An 18363-nucleotide genomic window follows, 5' to 3' on the forward strand; every position below is an offset into this window, starting at 1 on the left:
GCGACTGCATCCCCTAAAGAAGTTGCCATAGGCTCCCGTTTCAGAATGGTCCAACTGAAAATTCTACACAGAGCTTACTGTGACTACACCACTCTTGTAAAAATGGGACAAAGAACCTCATTGCCTTGTATCAGGGGCTGTGGTGGGAAGGGCACCTTTTTCCATATTTCGTGGGACTTTCCTATAATACCGAATTATTGGGGAGAAGTGAAATCCCGGGTGGATTCGGTTTTCACTGAGAATATCGACCTCACCCTGATTATGTCTGTTGAATATATGGGGAGCAATTGATCTTACAAAAGGAGGAAAACTATGGGTTACACTTGGCATCATGGTCACGAAACGCAATATAGCAAGAAAATGGGGTTCAGATACTAAACCTACCGTGAGGGATTGGGAAGAGGATATGGTGTTAGCAAGCGGGGTGGGTTGCCTATGAGAGTAGGGCGTGCCCCCACAAATGGTCCAAAATCTGGGGAAACTTATCATCAAAATTACATTTGAAACTCCTATTTATGATCACATGACAACGTGAACCAATAGACAAAACATTAATAAATTAACTGAAGAAGTTAAACATCCTGTCATTGGTTAATACCACAAATTGGGCTTAAAAAACAGTCGAATACTATTAACAACACAATTATTATCACATGATTATAAAAACAAATAGAAAACTGGATAACACGCAGAAATAAAAAGTAAAACATGATCTTATTGTTCTATAAGTGAAAATGGGCTTTGAAGACAGCCCAATTTTACTAGAAACCACTAACAATCACAGACACTCTACTGACTGTTGGTAAGCATTCAGCTACATTTCTTCTTTAACCACACATTAGAGACAGTAAGAATTTCATCTCATCACAGCTGTCTATTTATTTCTATGCAAACTACAGGTATACTTATTTGCGGAATACTGCTTATGATACAATGGAGGAAAATGAAGAAAAAATACACTCACGGCTGTAACAATTGCTTCCTTATCTCATTTGTATAACAGATTTTCTCATATTCAACAAAAACACTCCATACCTACTACAGAGAAACAAAAACAGTGAGCAAGTTTACAGAGGAGGGACAACTTACACTACTGGTAAGACTATAACCATTGAACTAAAAAGTTTAATATGACAACATTGATCAAAAGACCAATATTAACAGTTTGCAACTACAAGAAAAACATGCATGATGATAACAAAATATTATATACTTAGAAGAGACAAGGTTAGGAATATTGCTGCAAAATATTATAAAATGTGCGTCCTTAAAAAATCTCCTACAAACACTTCCTTTCATAAGGAAAAACAGAGACAAACACACTGAAACAATATGACCAACATATTGTTGAAAAATAATTTGATGTAAAAAGAAAATAGTTCATTTTTATAACGAATAGCCTACAAAGCCTGGATCAGAATTCAAACTATAAAATACATCAACTGCATACCAAAAAACTCACAAAATAAATGGCCTGATTGGATTGGCGGTGAGACTGCCACCGACAGCCCGTCGGTGGTGGTCTCCCTGCCATCCTAATATTATGGGTGGAAAGGACTCCGCATTGGTTTCCTAGGTCTCTGCATTGGTTTACTACAGATTGCATGAGTGTCATTGTTTAATCAGAAAATGCAATGTTCATTATGTGGATTATTTTACAAATAACTAACATCATGACAACTTTTGAGGAATCATGTATTATTGTGGATTGTTTGTAGAAAGCGAATCAAATCATTTTTGTTTCCTCATAATGTTAAACACAGAGGGGCAGATTTACAATAACTGGCGCATCCCTGCATATCAGCAGGGATGCGCCAGTTATTTTGCGTGACGGTTGAAACACCATGCACCACCATGGATGCGCCACATTTACAATGCGGCACACCGTGGCACAAGGATAGAGAGATGTGTGACGCATCTGACGGCGTAAAGGTGACGCAGTGCTGGAGTTGTGTCGCAATCGTGACGCAACTCCAGCACTGCTCAGGGTGCCCTATACTTGCTGTGCTGTGTCAATCCTTATGCCTGCTATAAGCAGGCTTAAGGTTTTGACGCAGCGTGGATGTAAAAGTGACTCCGTTAAATTTAGTGGATTTCACTGCGTCACTTTTACGGGCCTTCCTTGCGACGGAACGCCCACCCTACATACATTATACCTGACGCAAGTATAATGTAGCGCAGTGCTTTACAAAGTGACGCATCTCACTAGGAATTTTGAGTAGCAATCTCGTCACTGCATTTTGTAAAACCTGCAATTTCTTTATCACACATTTATAAGCACCCGAATACAGAGCATTACAATAATCCAGCTTTGAGAAAATAAGTACTGTTATCACAGTTTTTTTAAGGTCAAGGGGAATAAACGGAAAAAGAAATTTCATGACCTTCAACACAAAGAGGCCTGAAGAGGTGATTGAATTTGTTTGCTTAGAGGATAATTTTGAATAAAAAATAACTCCTAGATTTCTTACTTTCTGAACCGGAACAGGTAATGTGCCTAGAATCGACAGCCACCATGAGTCATTCCAGAAGGTGGTCTCTTTACCAAAAAGAATCACCTCCATTTTATCAGAGTTCAGTTTGAGACAATTGTTATGCATCCAGAGTGTAACTTGGGACATACTGTTACAGAAATTTCTTGCTTCTTTGTTTACGTCTGAAGTAGATACCACTATTTGAGTATCATCGGAGTAGGAAAATACAGCTTAGCCAAAGCTGCAAATCAGATTAATTTGGGGGCTAACATAGATATTAAACAGCGTGGGGCTGAGGGAAAACGCCTTGAGAACACCACAGGGTAGGGAGAATGGCATGGAGCTTGTACTCCCCATCTCCTTGCACTGTTGTCTGTTGCTCAAAAATTAGCTTACCAGGGCCAAAGATGAGTTTCTAAAACCTAGCAAATGGAGCCTCTTTATGAGGAGTGAATGGTGAACAGTATCAAAAGTGGCAGATAGACCCAATAGAATCATTGCTGCTTCTCCACCCTTGTCGACTGCCATTCTCACTTCCTCAGAAGCTGCGTTCTATGCCGATTCAGTGCAATGATTTGCTCTGAAGTTGTACTGTGAGGAATCAAGCAACAAGTTAGCATCTAAAAAGGCTAGCATTTCCTCATTCATTGCTTTCTCAAGTATTTTAGCAGGGAAAGGTATGGGTCTATAGTTTTCCACCTTTGTTGGATCCAGGGTGTTTTTTTTCATCAATGGAAGGATAGATGCCTTTTTCCATATCTTCGGAAAATGCCCTGTGCTCAGTATTTCATTTAATAGTTCCATAAGCGGATCCGCCTCTACACTGGCTGCCTGCTTGAAAACCTGTGGTGGGCAGGGATCTGAAGGAGCCCCCGATTTAAAAAGATTAATAAAATTGATTATTTTATCCTTCGCAAAAGGAGAAAAACTTCCAAAAGTAGTTTAGTTAAGGAGCTGGAGGTTTGCTGTGCATCCAGTTCCTTAGCATAGGTTAAGGCGTTACCTGTACTTAGTATGTTTGAAGGAGCTGAAAAAACTTGGAAGATGGAGTGAACTTTCAACTGAAAAAACATTGCCAACTTGTTACAAAATGATCTCCAAGGGCAGGGAATTCCAGATCCTGGGGGCAAGGACAGCGAAGCTGCAGCCTCCAAAGCGCTTCCGCCTGAAAGTGGGGATGTGGAGGAGTGAAAGGTGGGCCGAACGTATGTTACGGGAGGGGTTGTGCCTAAGTATCAGATTGTTTGTTAATAAATTTAGGGCTTTTATTGTGCAGGGATTTAAAAATCAGTCAGCCGGTTTTGAGGATGCAGCGTTGGGAGATAGGGAGCCAGTGTAGCTTCTTCAGTTGAGGGGAGGCAGATTGCCATCTGAGTTGTCGTAGTCTCAGTCTGGCAGCATGATTCTGGACCATTGGAGCCACTTTTGCAGGTAGAGGGGCATGCCCAGATAGGTGGCATTGGCGTAATCCAGGTGAGATAGAACAGTGGCTATCACAACCTGGTTGAGGGCTACCTGTGTAAGGAGGTGGCGGATCTTCCTGATTTTCCGTAGATGGAAAAAGCACTTGGACACAACAAGACTCACTTGTGTTTTCAGAGAGAGATCGCCATTAAGCGTTACTCCAAGTGTCTTTGCCGACGAGGATCGGGAAGGCGGACAGCCCATTTCTGGTGGCCAGTAATGCGGGCCCCAGAACTTGTGACTATCTCCTGTAAGGACAAGCTCCGTTTTTCCAGGATTCATCTTGAGATGGTTTTGGTCCATCCATAGTTGAATGAACCTCATCGTGGCCTGGAAATCAACGATTGATCTGTCTGTGTTTTCAACCGTGAAGACAAATTGGAGGTCGTCTGCATAGTTGTAGACAGTTACCTTCCTGTCTCTGAGGGCTTGAATCAGAGGGAGGTTGTAAAGGTTGAACAAGTGAGGGGACAGGGAAGAGCCCTGCGGGACACCGCAGGTGATTCTCTGCATGGGGGCCAGCATATTGTTTAGGCGGACGGCCTGCGACCTGTCCTTCAGGAAGGAGCTTATCCAGCTGGCGGCTGTGCCCTGGATCCCAGCCTGTACGACACGGTCAACCAAGATGGTGTGGTCAACCGTGTCGAACGCGGCAGAGAGGTCCAAGAGTATCAAAGCCTGGGGGAGCCTCATTCTTCACCCTCACGGAGGGTATCCAGTACAGCTAGGATAACTGATTCCGTTGAGTTGGCAGGCCGAAAGCCCGCCTAATGAGGCTCTAGATAGTTAGACTCTTCCAGAAAGTTAGAGAGACATCTGGCAACGTGTGCCTCTAAAACCTTTGCCAAAAAGGAAGTAGGGAAAAAGGGCGGTAGTTAGACATGCAGGAAAGATCGAAACCAGGTTTTTTCAGTAGAGGCACCACTGTGGCCTCTTTGAAGGCCGTAGGGACGTGACCAGATGCAAGAGAGTCATTAAGGAGGGTAAGGGTCGGGTCTGGGAGGGTAGAGAAGCAATCTTTTAGTACATGAGGGGGGCAGCAGTCAGTGGGAGCTCCTGACTTGACTTTGACTAAGAGCTCCAAAAAGGTTTCAGAGCTTATTGATGGAAAGCTGTTGATTGTGAGTTTGTTTTTGTGGGTAGTGTGGGGGATAGTAATAAGGTGTTTAGGGATGCTATCTTTGATGGTCAAGATTTTGTCGATAAAGTAGCTATTAAGTGAGTCGCACAAAGCTTGAGTGGGGATGACCTTGGGGAGGACTCTGGCTGGGTTGGACAGTTCGTTCATAATGGAGAAGATCTCCTTGGAGCTGTTATTCGAGTTAAGAATGCGTGAGGAAAAGTGGGTCGACTTGGCTTGGAGGATGGACTTCATGTATTCCTTCCATGCTGTTGTGAACTGAAGCTTCAGTTCTGGGGAGTAGTTACGCCTCCACTGCTGCTCAAGTTGGCGGACAGTCATTTTGTGGGATTTGAGTTTGGAGGAAAACCATCTCTGGGCGTCAGATCGGCGGGCACGTTTAACTTTTTTGAGAGGGGCATGCATATTACTAGTGGCGAGTAGCCAGCTAGAAAGGTTAGCATCAGATACATTGACATCTGGGTGGGTGGAGTGGCGGATCTGTTTAGAGTATCAAGAAATTCCTTCTTGTATAGGGTATTCCATTTCCTAGCTAGTCCGCCCGTAACCGTCATGGTTTTCCTGGTGGAAGCGAGAGCTAATGTAAATTTAATTAAGTAATGGTCGGACCATATACAAGGGGACGTGGTGGGGTCGTTATTGTCGGAATGTTGGACCTTATTTGATCGAGAATATGCCCTCTTTGATGGGTAGGTGTAGAGACCCATTGAGTGAGGTTCAAATTGGTAAGGAGATCAGTCAGTTCCGAAGAGTAAGAACTTTCATGAGGGTCATTGAACCAGTAGTTGAGGTCGCCCACATGGAGAACTTTAGCGTGGTCAATGACGAGATTGGCAATCTGTTCGCTCAAAGATAGGGGGAATGATGGCATATGGTGCGGTGGCCGATAGACGAGTGCACAGACAAATGAATCGCCGGTAGATTATAATTTGATGACAAGGTTCTCCGACTCAGGGAGGTTGAGACATGTCAAGATGTTGAATTTAAATAGGCAAGGATAATTGCTGCTACCCCTACTTCCTCCTGATTTCCTGGAGGGAAGGTCAGTATTAATGATGTAATTATCTGGGGGTAATTCTGCCAGAATATCGGGGGAAGAGTCGGTAGTCAGCCAGGTTTCAGTCAGTAACAAAATGTCAGGTTTGTCCGTGTCTAGTTAAAGAAAGATGTCAATTTGGTGCTTAACCAGGGAACGGATGTTGAGGTACAAAATGACTAGTGGGGAGACGCCAGATTGAGCCTTGAGCCTGCCTTTGGAGGGGCTGAGTGGCTAAGTTAGGTTGTTTTCGTATTTCCGGGAAGGAGCTGCGTTCCGAGTAAATTCCCATCTTAGTAATCAGGCTACCTATTTCACAGGGGAGGCTAAGGTGGGGCATATGCATCATCTTAAGGGACTCGGGGGAATAGGTGAGGGGACAGACATAATGGCTGGCCCCTGGTCCCGGAGGGGCGCGGACGGGCGCAGACAGGCTTGCCTTTGGCGCGCCTTTGGCGTGCCCGCTGCGTGCGTCCGCTGCGCCTCCGCGCTGGTCGCTGCATAAATCTCCTGGCCCCGCCCCAAGTTCCGCCGCTAACCAACGTGATTGGCTCTGAAGCGGGGGGTGAGGGGGACCAGCTGGGGTGTCGGAGTAGCCGCCCTGTGCGCTACGTGCGATTGTTTAAAAAGACAGGTAAATTCTTCATCAATTCACACACAATTTTAAAAGCCAGGTTTAAATTTTTACGGAGAGCGTGCCTAATCGCCGTTCTACCAGTTACGAGAAATGCTTAGGGAATGATTCCCGCACTGCAGTAGCTTAAGTCTCCTGGCCCCGCCCCAAGTTCCGCCCCTAACCAGCGAGATTGGCCCTGACGCGGGTGGTGAGAGGGATCAGCTGGGGTGTCGAAGTAGCTGTCCTGTGCGCTACGTGCAATTTTTAAAAAAGACAGGTAAATTCTTCATCAATTCACACACAATTTTAAAAGCCAGGTTTCCATTATCTCTGTTATTAGGGAATCCTGACTGAGAAAAAGATGGCCTTATAGTCCGATAATACTACTGGCAAGACTTTTTCTACTTTTAGCTCCTGGTAGTTTGTAAATATTCCATCAAGAGTGTGGTTTGCAAGGTGCGTGGGTTCATTTATTAACTGGTTTAGAGTGAAGCTACTAAGGGTATCAGTCAGATTGTTGGTGTCCGAATTATTAAGCAACTCCCAATGAAAATTAAAATCACATACTAAACTACTAAAACTGTGATAGCTTATAAAAGATTCCATAAACTCTTGAATATTGCGAATAAAATTAGCCTTCGGGCCTCGTGGGCAATAAATCAGTAAACCTTGAAAAATGAATAAATTATTCAGTTTCAGGGCGAAGCCAAGGGCTTCACAGTTCAAATGGAAACTTGGCAGAAAGGTAGCCTTAACCCCTCCCATGCTCGTGACGGAACCGTTCCGTCACGAGCCTCGGGTGGGCTGTGCTGGTGACGGAACGGTTCCGTCACGGCCTGCTCGCCGTGCCTGCGCGGCGCGAATTCCGCGCCTGCGCTGATGTTCTAATGGGCGGGCGGGTCCGTGACGGAACCGTTCCGTCACAAGCACGGCTCACCTTAGGTCCGTGACGGAGCGGTTCCGTCACGAGCACGGGACCGCCGCGCTGCCCCGCCTCCCCCTTAGCGCTGCAGCGGAATAGCCGCCGCAGCAAAGGGGTTAATTCAGCTGCGAAAAACAATCGCAACACCCCCACCTGTCTTGTTTAGTCTATCTAGTCGTTCAACACTATAGCCACTAGGGATGGCGATATTAAAGCCAGGGTCCAAGGAATGGTCTGCCCATGTCTCTGTGATAAAGGCAATGTCTGGGTTATATTGTATCAAAAAGTGCAAAAACATATTTTTTTTAACAAGAGATATTGTGTTGAGAAGCATACACCGGAGCTTCCTCCCCAAGACTTGCCCTTCAGTTATCTCCACAGGGGCTTCTAGGAACCAACTGGGCTCCTGCTGATCTATATATGTTTCCTTAAGGTACAAAGTGCATGCTTGACACTTATAGCGCTTCAGAGTGGGGGATAGGTCATGGGGTCTGCAGAGAGTCTGTATTGACTGCAATTCCTCACTTGTGTATTTTATCAATTGGCCAGGGGTGCTGGTGCATGGACGGGCGCAGACTGGCTTGCCTTTGGCATGGCATCGGCACGCCAGCAGCGAACCCGCTGCTCACCCGGGTTTTAACTCCAATTTATCCACTGATTCCACCAGAAAAACAGCCGGAACCACAAAAAAAGCTGGACACGGAACTACTGAATATGACGGCCAGCTCAAGATCGAAGACGAATCACCACCTTTCGCTCTTTCCGCTCAAATGGGACGAACACCCGCGGCGGACCAGAGAGATGAGGGGCGCACAAGGTAAGGCCAAGTATAAACAAGCATTTACAATGCAACGGTTTCGCCTTTGCAAAAGTTAGAGCTATTGGCATCGTAAATGACAATTTTTTTATTTATGTGTTGGTTTTGAAAACAGATAAATAAATGGCATTGTCATTTACAATGTCAATAGCTTAATCTCTCGCAAATGCCACACACACACACCCACACAGAGCCCCCCACACACACACCCACACAGAGTGGGTAATGTCCGCGCTATATAAAAATGCACTAAATAAAAAAACTCTGTGCTTAGTTTCTTCCAGAGTATTGAGTTTTAACGGGGTGGGCCCTGAAAACTCGTGGACCTGGGTCACTAAGTAAGTACAGCAAAGAGTGGTCCGAGTTTTTCACAATTATTCCACAAATGTTCTGTATTTACTCCATACAGTCATTCACCACAAATACGGTTTGTAGTTTTGTCATATTGCTATTATTCCACAAATGTTCTGTATTTACTCCATACAGTCATTCACCACAAATAAGGTTTGTAGTTTTGTCATATTGCTACTGGACTCTAAATCCCAGAGTGCAACACGGCGTTGCTTCAAAACATGCCGATGTCCAAACACACATATCAAAAACATACAAATACTTGTTGATTCAAAATGTAATGTTAACTCACCCATCCTGCCAGAGCGCAATGAGCCCCTCCCTGCTCCTTTGTTATGTATGCTTTGTTGAGCCTGCTGAATGAGGAATAACCGAGGGCACTGGATTCTCTCAGTTCAAGTGGCACACGTAATTCCCTATAAGGTGTAGACTATCTCCCCCTTCATCACCTGTGACAGGTGGTACATGGCAGCGGCTGGTGGTGCAGGGCTGGTGGGTGGGAGGGCAGAGGGCGTCAGTGAGCGCTGGCTGGGGAGACACCCTGTGCTGAAGGTTAGGCGCACCTTTTTAGATGATTTCAACCAGGCTTTTAGTGGGATGAAAAACTGGGGGTCTCTGAAAGGGACGTGGTCGAGGGCGTGGCTTAAAACATTTATGCAAAACAAAGATCTGTGCTCAGCATATTGTGCCGCCGGCTGGTATGTCGATGCTTCAGTCATCGCCTCCAGATGTATAATACAAGTCACATGACAGCTACAACAAGCCGGGCCTACTGGCTTTGTCAAAGGGTGTTAGCTGCATGAGATACATATACGACATGCAGACATACATACAAAAAATATATTAAAATTCATTTTTATTTCGAGCTGTATTAGGAAGGTGAGTTGGGGGAGAGGAATGTTGTAATGCACTAAGATTGTTAACAAAAGTTGTGTAAGAACTATATTGATATTTATGAATGGTCCTGGAGCTATTTGACACACATTGCCACCCGAGCACTATTGAGATCCATAATTGCCTATTATTCTGCTCTTGCCAAATATTACTTCAGCACTGGGAAAGACAACCCTCTGCATTGATCGATGTACTGCCCTCAGGACATTTTTCAATTTCTTTCATTAGCGTTCCAAGTTTGTTTGGTCTTTGAGAGACCAGCAATGTATTTTACAATTGTAACTAATCCTAATTTTCCCTTTAAATCCTCAGTGTGCAAGTAGATATTGACGAGGGAATATCCGCAATAAATGACCTTGACTGTGACAAAAAATGTATTGACATGGTGCATAAAATACACATTTAGAGACTGGAAGTTCTAGCAGGTAAATGCGCAGTGGAGTCGTTTCTGAGTTTCGTTTCTGAGTTTCGTTTAGTCTGTTTAATTCTTTTTTGATTGACTGGTATGTACAGAGTCTGCCTTAGCCGTGCTAGACGTATGTAGCAAGAAGAAACATTGTTTTGAAATGTAGGCTGACTGCACATCCTAACGCTTTTTAAAAGTGCAATCTACCTAATCTTCATAAAATCCAGAAGATGTAAAGTTGTTGTAAGGACCGAATGAATACCCACGTTTTTAACAAACCTCTTGCCCAGCGATGCATAACCATCCTGACATTAATTTAAAATGTCAAACATGTAGTACGACATAAAATGCTGAGGGGGGTTCAAAAGCCTGCATTCTCCTCTGGCCACCAGCATACTTCTCCGATCTTGTAAGTAAGAGATGCTCACGTGAACAAGCGTCCCCCCAGGACTCAAACGCCTGCAGGCAAGCCTGCTGATGATTGACAGCTTGTTGAAAGTGCCTGCGTGGGATCAGCACGTTTGTTAAATGAGACTGAATTCCGATTAGGCACATACTTCGGTCGCTAATAGGATTACAGTTTCAGCCTGGCCTCGTTAAAGTATCTCCGACAGGAGAGAGATGGGCACATGCTCGCCAGTGTGTCCGCATAGCCAGCCCATTAACACCGCATGTAGTTTGTAATGCTTGCGAGAGACCATGTCAGGTCATCGCATCTCTGGCAGGGCCCCGGTATCGCGGTGTTAGGTCTCTTCCCCGCGCTGCACGGAGAAAGCTTAGGAAATGACGCTAAATGGAAACCCGCCCTGGTCGCGTTCTAGTCTCTAAAAGTGAATCACGCCAATCTCCTAGGTACGCCTCGGATCGCTGCTTCGCCTGCGTTTTGTTTCACTAAAAGCTCTGTACAAATTGAAGCCAAATGCCAGTTTTGCAGATGTGTAGAAAATGAATGCCAGGAGTGCAAACTGCACAGTGTAGCAGGCATACTGTGTGTGACACGTTGAGAGGAAGATCCTTTCGGCGCTAGATTAGACAGCGGTGCATAAAAACCTTTCAAAGGTCACGTGCAGGCACTTTGTACACTCGAATTTGCAGACGTAATTGGGGATCCGACCGTATGCAAATCCCTGGTGAAAATTGCCCTCTTTGTCAAGGAATGGTGCCTTTTCGAAGCAGGGGCGTAGCTAGAGCTTGTGGCGCCCGGGGCTATCCTTCAGATTGCCGCCCCCCTGGGAGGGTGCTCGGGAAAAAGGACGGCGAGCACCTGAAAGAGGTCCGAGAGACACGTAGTATCGCCGCTAATAGTTACCTCGATCATGCAAGTTACATGCACATACATGACACGGTCCAGGTCTAGACAGCCCCGTCCCCAAAATAGTGCCACCTGGGGCGGACCAACCCCACCTAGCTACGCTCACACTCACTCTTCTCTCCATCCATCCTTATCTCCATCCAGCTATTCATCTCACACGTTAACACGTCAAAACAATATGGAAAGAATCCTTTTTCTTCCTCAAGACCCTACTGAATAAAAACCTTACATAAATTTCCAGGATTAAGATCTCCACATATTACCCAGCATAGTGACAGAAATAGAAGAATCCAGTGGACTGTATGTAGGCCTTGCTCTGTTACTCAAGTGCAAAACCCAGCGTGTACAAAAGGCAGCAGTAAGGCTTCTTCTACATCTTACAGCCACAGAGCTTAGTAACGTATGTCACACCTCCAATAGCCCCCAGTTTCTCAGAGGATTTTCTTCGAAGGGCTTGCCATGGTCCACAAAATCACCTACTGAGCTTACATGAGACATGAATGTCCATGACCAAAACTTAGAGTCAGTATCTAGACACCTCCCCTTTCCACAAGAGGGGAAATGACACCCTTCTCACTCCAAGCAGCTAATATACCATGAGACATGTTTCCTAGATTAAGATTTAGGAACGATCTAAAATAAGGCACTTTCCCACATCTACTAAACAATACGCAAATACTAGTGCAATGCCATCTCACCCTTTATGGCTGCTTATCAAGTTCCCACTCCTGTCCACCTAGGGACTTTAGATTCCATCAACGAGCCTACAATCACCTACTACCCCTATGCATCATATATCAAAGTCCAACAACAAATCATGATTGAATCACCATATCCATCTATCTTCTTTTACTTATTTTGCTATCTTTAATTTCTTTCCTATATTGTCTTATGAGGCTGAGCTCGTGCTTTTGCTTATATTATGCTCCTGTAGAACCCCTATATCATTACCGGTTGCAAAGTATGCTGCTTACTTACTTATTTCCAAAATTCATTTTAATTTAGCTGCTTGTGTATACTTTTGTAATAAAATGTTCCAAAAACCACAGAAAAAATAATGAGCACTACTAGGTGCATCGACTGTACAGTAAGTGAATAATTTGCTGCCTAACTCAATAAGGCTCCAGTTGAGTGCAAATGGTACCTCTTCACCACCCAGCAGGAGCCTATGTGGACCACAGAGCTGTGCGTGAGCAAACAAAATAAATGAGGTAGCAAACAGTGCATTACAGGAGGAAAAAGTGACAAGTGTGCAGGTTAGGTTACAAGAGAAAACAAAGTACAATTTGAGGTATAATACTGCAATATATGCTACAGTGGCGTAACGAAACTTGAGGGGGCCCCCCTGCAACGCACATGGAGGGCCCCAACAGGATATGCATATGTGAGGCCCCAACTGCAACTACAAACAAATGGCTGACCGAAAAACAAAACACATATTGCCAGGCAAAGTGTGGCCTGCCTGACGGCAAAATCAATCTGGATCATAACCTCAGGACGACTCGGGCCTCTCTCCCTCTGTTACGTGAGGAAATGCCAGTCCCTAAAACTGAGTCTAAATGCCCACCACCTGCAGCTGCAACCACCGACATTAATAAAGCAACAAAACTTGCCTCAATTACTTCAAAAGTGAGCGTCCGTTCGTTCCCCGAGGAAACCTCAAAGTACACGCAGACAACAGTGTCTCCTCTGTGTGTGTGTGCTACAGAGCCGATGGGGCCCTGGAACACGAGGGCTGCTGCGGGACCTAAAAAATTACGTTTTAATGACCCCAGGATGCATCCCACCCCACCCTCTGAGGCTCCTCTCTCCAACACTCACCTGATGCCTGCCCTGCAGCTCCAGTGGTAGGCGCGAATGGGCGGCAGGAAACAGGACAAGGCAAAATTAAATTATTGCCGGTGGCCACGCAATCTCTCTAGTCATTTCCGGGATGCCTCACGCGCGCACTTTTAATTCTGCTGAAATGCGCTTCACAATGGTTACCAGCCCCATGCCCCCACCCTAAAAGAGCGAAGACCCACGGAGCACTATTTAATTTGTAAAAGAGGCCACAGCGAGGTGTAATGATGGGGAACCTAACACAAGTTATGTAAGCACTTCACATCCCAGACGGATGTGAAGTGCTTACTGGCTGCATGGCCGGGCCCCCCCGCAATGCGGGGGCTGCATGGGCCTGTGTTACGACCCTGATATGCTAGACACGCAGGTATAAGAACAAACGTTACGTCAATTCGGCAAGTGGGTTGCTGGATAAAAATTCAAATGGAATTAATTTTCGCTTTACCTTAATTTGTCCGTTGGTGTCGGTGTGTCTCTCGAGGCGGCACAGATGGCAGGCCAGGCCCAGTGCACGCAAGCACCAACAGTCAACTCAAGAGAGCGCACTGCGCACGCACTAGTCTGCGCCACTGCTACAGCGCGGGCGGGGGCTGGCCAAACAGATACCCAGGGCCGTCATTGGTAGCGCTTTCGCGCTCTACAGGATTGACGGCCCTGCCTGGGACATACCGCCTGCGCTGTGTGTTTGTCTGCAAGCAGGTGTGCTTGCACTTCACTGCCGCCTCCAAAATGGTGCCGCCTGGGGCGGACCGCCCCCCCCAAGCTACGCGGCTGTTTCGAAGGCTGCATACGTTCTAATCGGGTCCCCGTCTTCATTAAATATGGCGCTCGCATGACAAGTCCCCATTCGTGCACCCAGAGCAGCTCTCGGCAATAGTACTCACTCCCGCCTGAAATTTTTGTTGACAAGCACCTCGAGGTGTTCCGTTGGTAGTAACATAAATGTCACTGTTCCATGCTTGCAAGATTGGCGTGTTCCTTGCCATACATTCTGCTGTGATCATGCATTGAACGAGAGGCCGCAGAAACTCTGTACTGAGGCTCGGAGAAGTGAAAACAAGTCAGATCCCGGGCCGCGCTGTGATTGGCTGACGTCACGGGGGTTTCCCGGCCGGCAGCCAATCACAGCGCGGCCCGGGAATGACGTCACGGGGGTGTCCCGGGCCGGCAGCCAATCGCAGCGCGGCCCGGGACAAAGGGGCGGGGCTTAAAAAAAGCACCAGAAACGCCCCCGAATCGCGTTTTCGAGAGAAAACGCGATTGACAGCCTCTGCCTCCCAATGGCTAGCCTCCATTTATGGAGCTAGCCAATTGGAAACAGAGGCTGTCCTAACCTCACTATTAGAAACAACAGATTTCGATCTGGGAGTGGCTTCGCCCCTCGCCAGGTTACGAAACCTAAAAACAAGCTAAAAGCCTTAGTTGTTAAAAAAGGATAAACCCGTTAAAACCACTTTAAATAGGAGAAGTGCAGTACCGCTCGCTAAAAGCGTGCTGCCTTGGTAGGTAAATGTGCAAAATGAATAGAGAAACAGCGTCTTACTAAATCTAATGTACATCTGCCTTGTAAAGATAGAGTAGAGAGTCAGAGAATGGATATACCTATAAAAAAAATTATATCTTCAACATTAGGAATCATTTAAAAGTCTTTGTAATGGACAGAGGGATTGGAGAAAAATTTGCATTTGTGTAAAAATTGTTATGTTATTGTATGTCACATTTACATGTAGAAGAAGCACTCGTAAATAGTGCAATGGGAATTTTTGTGGAGTTTGACCTCAGCAAATAATGAAAAAATTGAATTTATTATTGTACAATTTAACAATATTCCAAAGCAGCAAGATTCCTATTCATAAATTTAAATATTCAAAGAGAACAGTTTTCTGTTTATTTGGTTTCCACAATGACAATACACAAATCACAAGAACTAAACTTGAATTATGCAATAATTAACATGGTTCAACAGTATTAAAGAGGGAATGGTGTTGGCCTAACGGCTAGGGCGGTCGTCCTTGAAACTGGGGAACTGGGGGGCATATTATCAAGTAAGGGCGTTACATTATCGCCGCTTTTATCGGCAGGAAACTGCCTATAAAGCGGCGATAATGGGATTGATAATAGGCTCTATGCTCTAAGCCCATGTTAGATGTCTTCGCATCTAACATGAACTTCGATTGGAATTCATAGAGCATATTATCAAGTCCATTATCGCCGCTTTATCGGCAATTTCCTGACGATAAAAGCGGCGATAATGTAACGCCCTTACTTGATAATATGCCCCTGGGTTCGAGTCTTTGCAATAACGCTGAACATCCTGTGTTTCTGGGCAAATCACGTAATTTCCCCGTGCCTAACAAAAAATGAATGTGCCCTCATGTAACAAAAATGGTGCTATGTACAGCGCTCTGATGATACCTGATTCGGGTCAAGTTCACGCTATATAAAACTCTGTTTAAAAAAAAACCTGGCACATTTTGCTCTGTCATGCATTAAAAAATATCTGGACTATAGTTCATTGATTTTAATGACACAAAAATTACTGCAGACACTATCTATGTGAAGGAATGCAATCATTTATGAAACGTGTATGCTCCTCATCTTTGTGAATATTCCCTTTTTACAGTAGAAATATTACATTATATACAATCACTAAGAAGATTTGGACCAATAAACAGAGAAAAAGGAACAAATTAAACACACAGAAATCATGGAAGAAGTTTATCAATTTAAATGCCATTAACTGCTACAGCAATGTCATTATTAATCTACTTTTGTACTTACTGTAAGAAATAGTAATACAACAACATGCCCACCAAACTTTGTGCAAGACTGTAGCAAATCTTCAACAATAATCTGTGTCTTACAACCCATATCTCAGTCTCCTAGTGGTATTAGAGATATGGTAGATTTGTGTAGAGATGCTGCTCAGTTTTCTATCAATGAATAGCAAAAGGCTCATGAACTCTGTACAGCTTTTCTAAAAATAAAAGCTAAGGAAACACACTGACTTCTGACCTCTTTGGTCAAGGTCAAGCCCCAACAGTTAAAGCATTTCATCAATTTGTATATATGCCAATAATTGACCGCAAAAATGTAATTTACAGTTTTTATATGTAACGCTGTGCAAGCCCTTTTTTTTCCAACCTGCCAAGTTGAACTGGTCTTATTGCAATATGTAGAAAGAGTCTTAGATCCCCCGAGGTGTCCGTCCTCTTTCAATGGAATAGTTTGCTAGAACCAGATGTCCAGAATGGGGGCCCCCTAACCCATTAGAGAGAAAGCTTAAATCGCAGTGAAGGGCAGGACTGAGGATCATATTTTCAACAAGAGCTCGCTTAGAGCGTTTTATTCTATCGTGGCTATCGCTGGATTTCCTCGCCGAGTTAGCGCGTTATTATCAATGCTTATCTTAAAGGCGATCGGAAATCCAGAGATAGCTGCAAAAAGCGGTAATAACGCGGGAAATGCTGCAATATTTTTCAGGCGATAAGGGAAACCTTACTAATACACCCCTGTGGTCTCAGCCTTGCAATTCACCTCCCATTACTAAGATGGCTAAGTCAACTTTAAAGAGTTAAGGGCCATATGTATGAAGCTACCCTTTTGCAATTGGTATGCAAAATGGTATGTATGTAAGAAATCGCAATAAAATAGCGATTTGGTAAAAATCGCTATTTTCATTGTGATACCCCCAATAGTGATTCCTTAACGTAAGAAATCGCAATTTTGCGATTCCTTAACATAAAAAAATCGCAATTTTGTGAATTTCGCTAATCGAAAACTCAGGTGCAGCTTGATTACATCACAATGAGGAAGTGTGACTACCCATGCTGCATCTGAGTTCCTGAATCACAGTCAGAGAGAAGGAGTGGTGGAAAGGGAACTCTGCAGTGGTGAACAGAATGCAGACAGTGGAGACATGACCAGCCAGGAAACACAGCAGCAGCAGCAGGGGGGAGGCCAGAGGAAGAGAAAGCAAACATTTTCTGAGGCAGAGTTGGAGGTGCTAATCCAAGAAATGGTGGTCACCCATGAGCACCAATTTGGAAAAAAATCACTCATAGTGGCTGAGACACGCAAGCGGTGCATATGGGCAGAAATCCAGCAGAAAGTGAATGCGGTTGGAGTGACACACAGGAGTGTGGAAGACTTAAGAAAGCGCAGGTTTGACACGCGCCAGCGCTCGAAAGAGAAGGTGGCTGTCAGGCTGGAGCAGTCCAGGAAGACTGGTGGAGGGACCTCCACAGCCACTGACTCCACACCTCTTGAGGAACTAGTGGAGGGGACCCTGCTACCTGAAAGTGTTATGGGCGTGGCTGACCTAGACAGCTCTGAACGCCCGGTACCAGGATCAGGTAAGAAGCATGCCATCACATCCTGACACCCCCAGCAGTGACCCAGGGGCAGGACAAAATTTGTTGTCCCGAGCAGGTACACAAGCACACACTGCAATGCATTATGGTAGATGTCCTCTGCCACCAATGTTCTATCAAGGCGCAGCATCTGCATGCAGAGCGAGGTGGCACACAATAGCCAGGACGTTGCAAGGGCACTGGTTCAAATTACATCAGCAGTAGACGAGCTGCGGGCTGTTCGCACTACTGGGCCTGGAGTCCTAACTCCCACAGATGAGGATGCACAGTCAGGAAGGAGCAGCATCACCCCCCCGCCCACCATGGATAGGCGCCGTAGTGACCGTACCAGTAGGCCTAGTGGCCCTAGTGAGGAGGGCACTGTGCAACCCCAAACGGGGCTTCCTCACGACAGCGCCGCATTTGAGGTGCAGCGAATGTGACCTTTGGATTGGTGCAGCTACCCACTTTACTTGTACACTTGCTCCTGTTTACAATAACTTGTGCTGGACATTGGGAGAGACATTGGGTGTCATTCAGGCTGTGTGACATCATTTATCCTGCAGTTAAGGAATAAAACACAGTCTCATAAATGATATCTAGCATTGTGTCAAATTTTCTTACCTAGAAATAGTTGCGTGTAATCTCATCTCGCCTCTGGCGCCCAGCAGCTGCATCAGCTACACCGGCTGGCATACATCCTGGGGTAGGCCCCTCCACATCTGATGAATCCCAT

The sequence above is a fragment of the Lissotriton helveticus genome, chromosome 6 (assembly GCF_964261635.1).
Source record: "Lissotriton helveticus chromosome 6, aLisHel1.1, whole genome shotgun sequence".
NCBI classification, from domain to species: Eukaryota; Metazoa; Chordata; class Amphibia; order Caudata; family Salamandridae; genus Lissotriton; species Lissotriton helveticus.